This window comes from Stegodyphus dumicola, chromosome X1, assembly GCF_044657685.1.
Source record: "Stegodyphus dumicola isolate Sdum_Otavi_A_Nest chromosome X1, ASM4465768v1".
Lineage (NCBI taxonomy): Eukaryota > Metazoa > Arthropoda > Arachnida > Araneae > Eresidae > Stegodyphus > Stegodyphus dumicola.
This window is the reverse complement of record NC_140780.1, coordinates 180880191-180893830: the sequence shown is the minus strand read 5'-3', so window position 1 is coordinate 180893830 and position 13640 is coordinate 180880191. Positions and strand designations below refer to the sequence as shown.

Here is a 13640-nt window from a genome sequence, read left to right as displayed (position 1 = left end):
AATAAATGGAATCATCATCAACTTAAATAGATAAATTTTCTAACAGAAAGGCAGAGATTAAAACAATCGAACCACTATCTTGGAAAACAGGTTATAAAGGAAAATGGAAACCTAAAATGACTATCGAAAATTGCTGGTCAGTAAGAAGGAGTGTACCAGAGGTAATGCAAAATTCATTCATCCAAAATGTGACACTGGGAAGGAGGAACCCAATAGGCTGGAAATGTGTACCATGCGCAGTCCTCGACATGCATACAAATGATTAGCACTGTAGTGCATACTTAAATCATGTGTGACACTAATTCACAGAGAAACACAATAAAAAGGAAGAGAAATATATTGTTTTAAGTGCTTGTATTGTGCATTTTCCCGCTGTTCCTTTGCGTAAGAAGCTGTCACCCTGATCAGCATAGTGGTTAGCGACGTTCATTGCCGCACCAATAGGCCCGGTTTCGAATCCTGGAAGGGCGTATGGACACTCAAAATACTGGCAGTGTATACGAGGCAGTTTCCTTCAGAAAGTCTTCCACGAAGGCATCCCTTTCCTTAGAAAAGTAGCCCTCGCGTGCTTTCCCATAATTAAATAAACTAAACCAAACCAAAGTACTGGTCAGCCGAAAGTTCTGTCAAGTAGTTTGGTGGTATGGGAAGAGGGATGGGAGATCAATTATCGGATCATCCTCTGGCATGTTCGTCATCAAAATTGAGATGGAACTGTACAGTCAGTGTGGTTAGACCGTACCTGTACGATGAATACTGAAATTCTGGTCTTCTGCCCTTTGTACTTGAACCTATACCTGTGGGAAAAGCTTCATTCTGTCTAGTAAAATTGGCTACGATTCAAGTAAGTTTCGAAGTCTGACAGAGGAAGAATTGTAATAATAGTAGTAGCAGTAACAAGTGCACACCTCGGCCCACCTCACAGGTAATAAGCGCGCTCTTTGAAGAGGAATAATTGTGGCTTATATAGATTGGGAATTATCCTTCTGAGAAATAGCTGCTCGTGTTTGACAAACTCAAGCCACAATGATGCAGATATGGAATTAGTAGATTCAGGTGGTTTGTACGGATCTACGAAACGATTACACCAATTTCATTACACTACTGAACGAGAGGTTAGACAAGTTGTATGTATAGCAGCGATGGATCGCACAGTAGTACCAAGAATTCTAGTGCGAGAATCAGAATCTCTTGCATAACAGCATGTATATACGACAGCATACTTAACATTCGATGTTATCTGCGGAGGCGAAGAATCTTTGTAAAGCACCCATTGCTACTATTATCTGCATATGACATTACCTTTTCAGACGAATCTCGATTCTGCTTACAACAGCCCGATGGTCAGAGTCTGGAAGTATTGCGGTGACAGATATCACGATCCTTTCATTATATACTACCATACCGATATCCGTCACCTGGATTTATTGTTTAAGGTATCTTTGGACATTATTCTCTTCCGCCCCCTCCCGGGAGACGACTACTGTACTGGCAGAAATCTATAGCACCAGGAGTGATTGTGTATGTAACTTTTCAAGACGTATTTTAACTGGTAGTCCCACCTCCCGCCTGACATGGATGTTTTCAGTTGAAGCCAGTCCATATAGTGCTCTTAGTTGTTGGTGGAGCATGTAGATATTTGTTTATTTCCCAATACGCATCGCTGGTATTCTCAACAGTCGTCATTATATTTTTGTAGTTTTGAAGCTTGTTGTTTTCCCTAACTTCAAATCTTGCCCGCTGCTAAGATTCACTAAAACAATACGCAACCGCAAGTGACACGCAAGTTGAACATTTTTTTCATTAGCCACGAACTTGCTCTGCTGCCTTAGCCCTTCCTTCTCTCGGTCTGTCGCCTTGAGAATATTTTTGGCCAATGATTGACAAACAAGCGGCCCACCCACGATTACGGAAACGTGGGGAAGTTGCATGGACTGATAGACTCAAGTAAACATTCAAAACCTCTTTTTTTCACTGTTGAGGCGTGCCGCAGCAGTTTTTGCCAACTACGGTGGCTGCACAAAATGCTGATTGTAAAGAAATCAGCAGTGCAGTGTTAATCATCAGTGTAGTGTTAATCAGCAGTCAACCGGGACTGCAGTGTTAATACATTCACATCGTATCTCATATTATTTATACAGCGCTTAGATATTGCTTATTCTTCATGATTCAGCATTTTGGATGGCCGGCAATGTATCGAAAAAAAGCTATTAGAACTTAGAATTTAAGCTAATTATTACTAACGAGGATTGCATTTCGCAATGTAAAACATAGATAGTTTTATAAAAAAAATCTATCACTTAAAAAAAACAAAGTCTAATAAAAGAATTTAGTAACTGGATTAGAAATCAACTCAAAATTACTCTTAAAATTCACTGTCTGAGCTCTTTGTAACAAAAGATTTGTTAAATTGTGTCGTACAATGATAACTGAGATTAGAGTAAATGCAAATTAACGGTTATATAGTAACATCAAAGCACATAAAAGTATCTGCCTAAGGAGGAATGTCTTCGTGGAAGAGCTACGTAAAAAGGTAGCACGTAGTTGTGTTAATACACATTGGAAAATCCGCGAAAACACCCACGCAGCTGCAGGGAACAGAACCAGGAACGCGACTACTAGTGTTCTGTAGTTTTAAATACTCAACATTGAAGGACCTCTTATTCATAATTATACAGCTGCTTTGTCTAAGAATTAAAACTGCAGCTTTCTTTTTTCATCATTAATTAACTTTTTATTATACGCATATATACATTCATAATATATATTTTAATAATTCGCCTTAATTAGTTAGTTAAAATACTGGCAAATAAAGTTATGACACTTTATATGCATATTTCTGAGAAAAAAGAGAAACAAAAATGCCAATTCAGATTTACAATAACTTTTACTATATTAAATAAAATATACTTCCAGCGAATTTTTACTGAGTTTTACTTTAGATGATTAATTTCCTCTGCCCCCCCCAAAAAACATTATTAAAATGTTCATTTAGTTTTCTCTTCAACTGTACTAATGTAAGTTAAATTTTGAATTGAATATTAACAAAGAAATTTTAGAAATACAGTTCCCAAATGCAATTATTCGAATAAAGGGTAACTTACTGAAATTTCACGTATTACTTAGGCTATTATTTTTATATTTTATTCAGACTGCAAGTGTGAAGCACGCTATTTACGGGATGTTTTATTCTGTTTCGTTTAACGTAATATATTTGTTTCATGCAATTATAAAGTTCAGTCAATTATCTTAAAAGTGTATTAGAATAGAAATTTTATCTGTATAGTTTTATTTATTATATTACGGAATGCAACATGAAAAACATTATGATATTCTAGCATGCAAAAATTTCTGTATTACTTTTGCTCTAATGTTGGATACAAAGCTACTACATTCACTCTAAAAGAAGTGTATTAAAAAAGTAAACAAATCTATCTTTCAGTTCTCTATTCTTTATTCAAAGAATAGTCTTTAATTAAAGAGCACTTGAAAGTATTAATACCTCTCATCGCATTTCCAAATGAACAATGACGACTTGTCACTGACGTCACAGTAAATGCTACTACCACGTTCGGCGCTTGAGTGTGATATCTAGTTACTATTATACGACAAGGACAAAAGTGTACTATTTTGCAGCTATATTGACAATACGCACACTATTAAGCCACAATACCTATACCAAGATATATAGTACAACTGAAGAGTGTTAGGTGTGTGTTTAAAACTATTTATAGTTGAGATAATTTATATGTATGGAAACGAAAAGAAATTTATTTATTAAATTATAAATATATTTCGCTACCAATTAACATGAGGCAATATTAACACCCTAAACAATTTTTTTCTAGGCTGGATAATATTTTAAATTAAAAAAAGAATTTAATTTTCTTCTAATACTTTCTTTATTTTATCTAATAATTGAACATCAGTCAATATGAGGCAATATTAGCATCCTAAACAGCTTTTCCTAGGATGGGATAATTTTTTAATATTTTTTTAAAAATTTCTTATAATAATTACTTTAAAATTCAATCCTCTGCAGCTCGAGTTTATGTAAAAGTTAACACAAGTAAACGTTTTGACAAGTTACTAAGTATTATGTGGCAATAGAAAGCAAAATAATAATCTCACTTTAAATTAGTATCTTGAGTATAAGGCTATTGCTTATGAAAAAGTACTAAATACATATAAGCTTCAAAATTCGCATGCATGATAACAAGATGCAGACCCAATTTAAGACTATAAAATGATGCAGAGTAGCTATATATTTAAAACGATATGTGACTGAGTTGGTAGTCACGTAAGTTTAACATCATTGCACATATTGGAGTAAACTGCCGAGAGCATGAACACAATTCTTACAAATAAAACTAGGAAATTAATAGGACTTATAAAATTACTTCGGAATCGCATGCGAATCTGCCTATAAAGTGTTACCTTGTTCATCTCCAAGAGTTTCCGTCATATTTGTATGAATCGGTTGTAGAGTCCTTAGGTTTTTCGAAGCAGGAAATGTGAAATGCTCTCGCCCGGTCCTCCCGATTTCCAGCTGGACGTGCTTTCCAGTTACTCCATGAACATACGCGGTAAGGAGGGAGAAAAACTTTAGACTGTAAAAGTAATGACAGATATATACAAATAAGATGCGAAGATAGATAATATGAAGTGGCAGTATTCAGTATTTAAACTCTTCCAAAGCTGTCTGCCTAAACGGCAGATCACTGTCCGCCTCAAAAGGTCTTCCAAACGATAGTTTAGTGCCAGACTCGTTAAATATTATATTGCAGAAAATCATGGGGAAATACCTTTTGTCTGAAGTGCTTGTCGTGCCTTGTGAAGTGCTTGTCGTGCCTTTAGATGACATTGTTATTTCATTTCAAAAACAGATTGATCGGTTGGATTGCATAATGATAATCAGATTTGTTTTTTGTTTTTTCCATGAAAAAATAAATCAGACTCATTAATTTTTTCATAAAATAGCCTCATTTTTATGTATGTAAAGGTAATTCTAGACAATAGCGTAGAATTCTGTATATCTGTACAATTTAACGCAAAATGAATTAGAAATCCGTAAAACGAACGGACGACTTTAGACATGTTGAAATTTCTAATATGGAGAGGAGATGATGTTAAAACCGATAATAGAAATGCAACAAAACTCTGATTAACAGAAGCGATGATTAAATTACATAAAGTCTGAATATCACCATCTCCAGTTTTCAATTTTCAAAACCATGTTTTTTGCTTGCTTCTTCTTTCGAGGTTACAATGAAAATTAGTGTTTGTATATCGTATGCAAAAATAGTGAAACTCTAAAATAAATCTGTTTAGAGTTCGTCAGTAACTAAACACTGATGTCCACCGAAGGATTCTAGAAAATGGAAATCACGTTTGGAAAATATTTTACTGTAATACTGAAGATACGACAACAAAAGGAATTCCGCAGTTGTTTTGGATAAAGTGACGTATAATTGGATAAAGAGATGAATGTACGATAACTATACTACTCATGGAAACTTTGAGTTGCTAGTAAGCATTGCGAAAGAAACCCAAAGAAAGATCACCCATTATTTTAAAACAAACACATATAAATGCTTCGTAATATAGATACGTAAATGTAATGCTATACGCGATTTTACTTAACATTGTCATATCGGTATTGATTTCTATTTTAAGTGCTGAAAACAGTTTTTACGAATTTCTATCGAAAATGCTTCCTCTCCTATTAATGCGGATTGATAAGATTCTGCTACGTAAGTATAAAGGCAAGTTCTTAAAGAATTGTAAGGTATTTTTCTCCCGCCTAAGAGATGACAGGAGCTTTCCCTGTTCAAAAAAGTCTGCTTCCTATGAAGAATTTATGTTTCTTTAATATGTTCTGCTTCACAGTTATGCTTACCGTCATAAGTATTTGTAAACAGGGATAGAGATTCAAGTGTCACCCAAACATGCTTTGAGCTGTCGTATTACGATCATTTATAAAAGACTAACGAACTGGCACCACCAAAGGACTCCCACCCGAGATATTGAACAAGAGACTACAAGTTCCTGTTTCTTGCCAAATGTCAACACGCCTAGATTCCTTATTTAAACTGAACCGACACTTACCTGTGAACAAAGACCGCACTTTACGTTAAAAGAACCAAGCATATATCCTGTTTAACACAGAATGCGAGAGTGAACAATAATATTGCTTACATTTTTCTTACGGTAACGTCTACAAAAGGCTTTTTATTGAAAACTACGAATGACTGTACGTCACCGATAGAGTTCTGTTACAGAAAATTCTTAATTGCAACTTGCTCAAATTTTAAGTGTATCATTTTCCATCAATGTTTTATGTGCCGCTTCCATTAATTCATCATATTTTTGAAAGGCATTTTAAAAATTACGAAGTAAAACTTAAATTTAAAAAAAAAGGGGGGGAGGATGCAAAAACTTATTCACAAAAGTTAGAGCAGTTATTTGATTACAGGAAATTGCCAAAAATGAATATGCGCTCGTATAAGGATTTCCATATTGTCCACTACTTGCTTTTGCTATTTTGTGTTTTGTGGAGTAAAATATGGCGGACGAACCTGTATTTGGCTCACTGGGTCTCGTTCCCCTCGCCTCACGCATGGAGGTAGGAAAGGGAGGAGGGGCCATTCCGCGCTAGAAGTGAAGGACTGCTTTGAAGCTTGGGTCACCAGACGGGGTGTTTTTTGTTTACATTCAGAAGCTCGCTTGACAAAATTCTGATAGTATTTCGACACACCACAGTTCCATAGAAATCGAAAAAGGGACACTCTCGCATGAAAGAAACATTCATAGTGTGATGGATAATAGCAATTTGTATAGTTTACTGACATTTACGCAAAAATCACATCTTAATTATTTTTCGATAACTAACAACAGCGATTTTGATTATGAATTTGTTTTATAAAATTCTAAGCTGTTGCACTACAAAAATATAGATTTTAAGAAAATTGCTAAAAGAGATCTGCCAAAATTTATTTTCTAGAAGATTTGAAAAGTTTGAAACTTGATGGCTAAATGTAAATATAAAATTATGTATGTTAAAATATTTGTAATTAGGCACATAGGTCAGATTAAGTTTTTATTAAATAGAGTAACGCATGCAAGGGCTATCTGCCTAAAGAGAGAGATGCCATCGTGGGGGAATTTTGAAGAAAACCTGACCTTTGAGTGGGTATTAAAAATAATACGTATAATTTTCATTCAAATTATATTCATATATATTTTTAATGTAAAACTTTCGGGTGTATGCTAAATTAGTGTAAATTACTTTACACGAAAAATATAGTGAATGCACAGAAATTAAAGATTTGCACATGCCGGAAATGATAAAGGAAATATGTATGGGTATTTATGCATGTGCTTGCAAAAAGCATGTATCTGCCTTTGACAAAATATTTAAATATTCATTAAATTATTTATAAATGTATTTGAAATGAAGAATTTATTCACTTATAAACAACTGTGATAGTACTGTGAAGAAATCTAATGATTAAATGTATCTAATTTATAATGATTATAAATGTTATCTAAATATATAATAACCTTAATATTGAATTGTAAACATAAATTGAAATCCTGTTGACAAATAAGTTATAAAACTATTTAAGCAAGAATTGTTCGTATTGGAAAGCAATCTGTTAAAAGGTATTGTAAAGCAAATGCTATGAGATGCGCACTTAAGAACGTAATAAAGTGTTTTGGAATATGTATTGTTGAAATGAAGGGTAAAAAGAAAAAAATCTGATAAGTATAATTAAAAGAATTATTCCCTTTACATTTTATAATAACTCAGTTACAAGTTTTAAATAATACTTAAAAAAAAAAAAAAAAAAAAAAAAAAAAAAAAAAAACTTATTTTATTCCCTTTCAGAAATGTTCAGAGAAAGTCAAATACTATTTTCCTAATAATTCTCTAATTTAAAATGAACCGAATAAAGCATAATTATAAATTGACTTACATTTTTCGATTTAAAAGAAGCCAAAAAATCATGTCATATTTAAGAAAGTATTTTAGGAAGAAGCTCTATAAATAGAAAAGAAATAATGCATAATTTTAATATTAATAATACAATAAACTTTGATCTTAATTTTTGTACCTTAACCGAATAAAATCGAATTACCTTAATTTTTTTTCTAATGTAATTAACGAAAACTTGTGAAAATATTTCATTCAAATTAAACCATTCTGAGAAAAGTATAGCATTTAATTCCGTTCAGAATGAAATGTTGTTTAAAAGTATGTTGTTTTCACATACTTAGGACTCTGAAGTAGAAATTTATTAAGTAGAAAAAGAAATTTATTGTAGTATTCTCTGAAGTAGAAAAAGAAAATATATACATTTATATGTATATTTGCGACGTAATTACAAAATATTTACACCCGAACGCGTCAAATCCCATAGAACTCAATGGTAAATGACCCAATGTTTTGGTCACCACGTAGGGATCGCCGGTGCTTCAGAGCAGGGTACGGAGAAACTTGTTTAGGGCGACTCCTTCTTACTTCCTACCTCCATGGCCTCACGCGCTCTTTAATTATAGCAAAATACGAGGAACTGTCGTCTTCCCCACTGCCTGTTCTATGATGTAATGGTAGCACGGCCGGTTAACAGTCGGAAATTCTAGAGTTCCAGTCTTTGCGAGGGCATAGCTGAGTTTTCATGATTTTAGCTTCAAATAAAAATGTAATAGTTTTGCCCTTAACAGGGCTTAATACAGATACTTTCGTGAAAAACGCTTTATGGGAAACAGGCTCATATTGAAATTGATCACTGAAAATTCTTCAACCAGGCGATTTTCCGAGCAACTCTCCAACCAGGCGAATATATATATATATATATATATAAGACAGAAGATTTTCTAAAAAACAAGTATACAAGCTCTTAAAAAAATATGCAGTGGCGTAGCTAGGGTGGGGCAAGGGGGACATCTGTCCCCGGGCGCAGCATTCAGGGTGCGCCAAATTGATGATACACATTTCAGAGTGAATGTTTTCCATTCTTGGAACACAGAAAGGGGCGCAAAATCTTTAGGTGTCCCCGGGGGCTGAAAATCTTAGCTACGCCTCTGAAAATATGACAAGTCCAACTGTAAGAATTACGTACTGCTTATTTTATCACTTTGTAGTTTATTATTCTTTACGTTAGTACGCAAGGAATGAAACTGAGTGAAAAGGCCGATATAATCTGCATTTTTAGGTGCTTTGCTTTAATATACTTCACGTTTTCTTTTTGGGATAGCATATTTCATCAGTTTAATTAATTACCATCTTATCAATCCTCCCATCTAAAGAACTGCAGGAAGTAGTGATTTTCCTGTAAAAGTCTTATGAGTTATCAAATGTGAACGCTACATGTAGCATTTCATCTGTACGCACATTTTAATGTCAAAATTTAAAATTCCAACATATACATATTTGGTACGAACAGATTTTAGAAACCTATATCTCTACACTAAATGCATTATGTTTCTTTAAATCTTATTATTTTGGTGCAATTTTTAGGCTAAAAAGTTTATAAAAAGATAGTGACGAAATATAAGGCATAAAATTTAACATATACGCAGTCCCTACTGTATTTATTCTCTTTGTAGAGATCCATTCCATTGATTAAATATTATTGAATGTCAATCTCAAAAGACTGGTTGGCTACATGATCATTTTGCGGGATTTTCTCCCTGTGTAAAATGAATACGAGCCAGTTTCCCTTAGAAAGCAATCCACGAAAGCATTTTGCCCCCTTTAGATAGTCCTAGTGGTCTTTGCCTTAATAAATGAAATCCAAATCTATTGAAAATTTTGGGTTTTATTTGAAAGAAAGTAGAATATTTCTTCACAAACAATGTGACTTCTTTGCTATAAGAGTTATTATTGGCAAGATCTGAATTAAAATTTTCCTGATTTAGAGTAGCTACTCTGAAAAATATTAAATTTCTGAAAATAAACATAGATATCATTTGTTTTCTTTCTTACTTTCTTTTACTTCACTTTTAAGTTTCATCTCGTATAAATATTTTTTTCACTGAAGTGATGAAATATTAAATTTATGTTTTTTTGATGAAACTATGAAATATTATGTTACGCGATGATGAAATATTATGTTATGCAACGATGAAATATTACATTACACATAAAATTATAAAAATGAAAATGGTAAACGTTTTCTCGCTCATTTTCGAAGCTTCACTCAGTGTAGAATATAAGTACTGTAGAGATAAAAATTGAATAAAATTATACTTAGAACAATCTATTTTGAAATCTGAGAACTATTTCATATTTGTATGCTGGTTTTACTTTTCGACAGTACGATGGAAGTTTAATGTCTATAACTTCTTAACTATGAATTTTAATTTACGGTTTCTGCATATTAAATTTTAACAGCTTAGATTTGGGGAAAAAATGTTAATGCTTGAACTTTAGGGAAGGAAAATCATAGCTTTATAATTGGACAACATGTTACATTTATGCTTTGGTGAGTATTTTATCCATTATTTAACGTATTATCGTGCGAATTTTTACATACTTATATTCAAGAAAGGATTTCAGAAAAAGTATTATCTGACTATTTTTGTACAGAAGATATTAGACTCAAAGTATCAGACGGAACCATTAAACCATAATTAAAATACAGCGGCGGAGTTTGAAATAGATGGTTCATGGGGGCAGGGAAATCTATTTTACCATAATGACTGAGAATAGTATTAAGGAAACGGGGATTTATTATACTAGTAATAATTGAAAATACTTTAAGAAATTGTTACTTAGTAAATGTTACTTAGTTAAGAAAACACAAATTTTCTACGTTTTTTATGGTTCTGATTATGATTTAATGTGAGAAGATGTTGAAAATGACTACGTTACTGAATCCAGAGCGTCGGGTAGATAGAATGATGCATTTTCTCCTTCCCCCCAAATTAGTAATTCATTAGTATTTTGATTTAATACAGCAAACACGAAAAATTACTTACTCCTCTCATGAGTACTCTTAAATTCTAATTGTTCTATGTCACAGTGGCAATTTTCAAATAGTTTGTTTTCAAATTGTTTTATCGTCAGATTTAACAATATTAATGCTATTTTAAAAATGACTGTTGGTCAAGGTATTCTGCTAAAATAATTACGATAAAATCAACTTAAAAAAAATTCACTTTCATTTCTGTATTTTTTTTTATTAGTGAAAGCAGGAGAAATATACGCCATGTAATTAGTTAACTATTTTACAGCAGCAAAAGCCAGTTGCTTTAAATGTTTCGAGACAATAATATTTGGATTATTGCTTTCTATAACTGAAAAGAACAGAACTTTAGGTATCCTAGCAACACAATCTCTATCAGATCATTTACTAAGTAACAATTTTTGACGCCTTTGAAATATAATAATGAAAAATATTCCGCCTCGCAGTTAATAAATAATATTCTTACATAAACTCCATGCCCGTATTTAAGGCATATCTCATCCACGTAATATAAATAAGTCGGCTGAAGGAAAGAAAACTGGGTGGAACGCAAAATAATTTACTTTTTCTTCTTCCTTTTGACTATGGGCGTGGGTGCATATATTTATGAAGACGAGTAATGAAAATCGGGAGGACAGTACAATCTCTCGCTGACGCCCTACATTCAAGGGCGGTTGTAAGAAACTTTCAAACAGGACGGATATAACGCATCTTCACTTGCATTAAAAAAAAAAAAAAAAAAAAAAAATCACCCCCCTCCCTCCCCGCCTTTTTCAACTCTTTCGCCGCTATGCTGGATTTTAAGCAGGGTAGGTAGATAACTGAACGCCAAAGATAGATAACATTAGTATATGACGCCTTTTCGAAGGATAAGTTATGTAGTCCATTCTTATTTTTATCGTATCTTTAATTTTATTTTATTTTATGGGGGGGGGTGAGAATTCAATAAACGAAAATTTGTATTCAAAGCAAAAAGTCAGACACCTAAATAATAAAGTGAAAAATTTTCACAAAAATAACTTCACTCACTTTTTGTTTTGATTGTTTGATTTTTTGATTTGATAATCGGACTTGAGAAAATGAGGTACAGGTATTTTAAATATTTACGAATAAGTGCTCCTTCGTATTAATCTAGGTTCGATTTGACCATCGAATTTACGGAATTAATATGAAACATTCGTTCCCCGAAGTGGTATGACAATATGGTAAATGGCGAGGACAAGGTCAGAAGATGATTAAATATAATAAAAATTTGAATAAATCTTATTTTTTGTTTTCGAGGATTAAGTCTCAGTATTTAATTATAAACTTCTTATTTTGCCTGAAAATTAAATTCTGCCTGTTTAAATAAATTTGGTGCTTTCCGCAAGTTGGAACATGTTACCCTTCTAAAACTGCCTTTTCTATAGCATATTTAGATTATTACCTAAGCTACTGTCGTTAAATATTTTATTGCGATATTAAAAAGTACATTAACAATTTTCAAAATTATGTTGTTTTTCATGGCCATAAAGAATACAAACGTAGTAAAAACTCTAATGTGACATTTTTTTCTTTAAACTCCGGAGACCTGTCAAGAGAAAACTGCTTTTTAAACATTCTACATTTTGTATTAGTGAACTGAGCAACACTCTCTAAATGTGTAACCATTCGCTTATTTAATCTAAATTCCCTTATTTTTATTATACTTTTTTTTTAAATTCATTGACATAGATTTTTCAATAATACAAATGTTTCATTTATTGCTTCACTGCAGTTTATAGTGTGTAATTATATGCCTTCTTTTCGAATTTCTTTATTAACATGACGAAGAACACTGGGCCACCTAGATGATATAGTGATTAGTGATTTTGAACGTCATTCCGATGAGCGCAGCTTCAAATCCCGGTGAAGATGTTGTTGGATGAATGTTTGTAAACATAAAGTGTCTACGCGTCTGCGGGCACTCAAAATATACGGCGAACCGAAAATCCTCTTGAGTTTTCTCGTAAGGCAAAAGAGGTGAAAGATCCTCGACGCCCGTCTCCTGGGATGCTTTCCTTTAAAATTGGGCTGGAACTGAGCATAAGAGGCACTGCCACCTTTTAAGATTTAAAGTTTTAAATTAGGCAAAAACAGCAAACTTTTTTTGGAGTACATATAAGTAATCTAATTAGGAATTTTGCAGCGGTTAAAACTGGGAGAATATTTATATAAAATGAATGACATCGTGTACGAAGTGAAAGATCTACTATTTGCGTTGAGACTTTTTTGTGGTAACTGAATTATTATTACTGTTATTATCGAGAAAGCAAGTTTTTATACACATATGCATATCTTATATGCAAGTAAATGGAGACGCTTAAGTTAAGCTTTGCACAGAAAAGTCTTTTATTCAGGGAGCGACACTGATTAAAGTGGTCAATAACGGTTATCTGAAGTTTACCTAGGTATCTAAATCTAAAAGTTTTCAGAAAAAATTCAACTGTCATATATTTGAACAGTAGATAAGTAAAGATTTGAATTCATTCTCGGTTTTTCAGCTAGGTTTATAGATCAACCTATTCGCGAGTGTATAAGGTAACCATCTGAATTACAATAAAATTACGTAACCAATCGGTATAACTTGTAAAGAGGTTAACAATTAGCTTCATATTTCTTAAAAAAAGTACTATTACATATAGTAAT

The 13640-nt window shown here is 32.8% G+C and overlaps 1 long non-coding RNA gene across 1 annotated transcript in view; it reads left to right on the top strand.

The window, feature by feature from the left end:
* Positions 1-13640, top strand: part of LOC118183200 (uncharacterized) — a 46986-nt gene that overhangs the window by 962 nt on the left and 32384 nt on the right. The window lies entirely within an intron of this gene.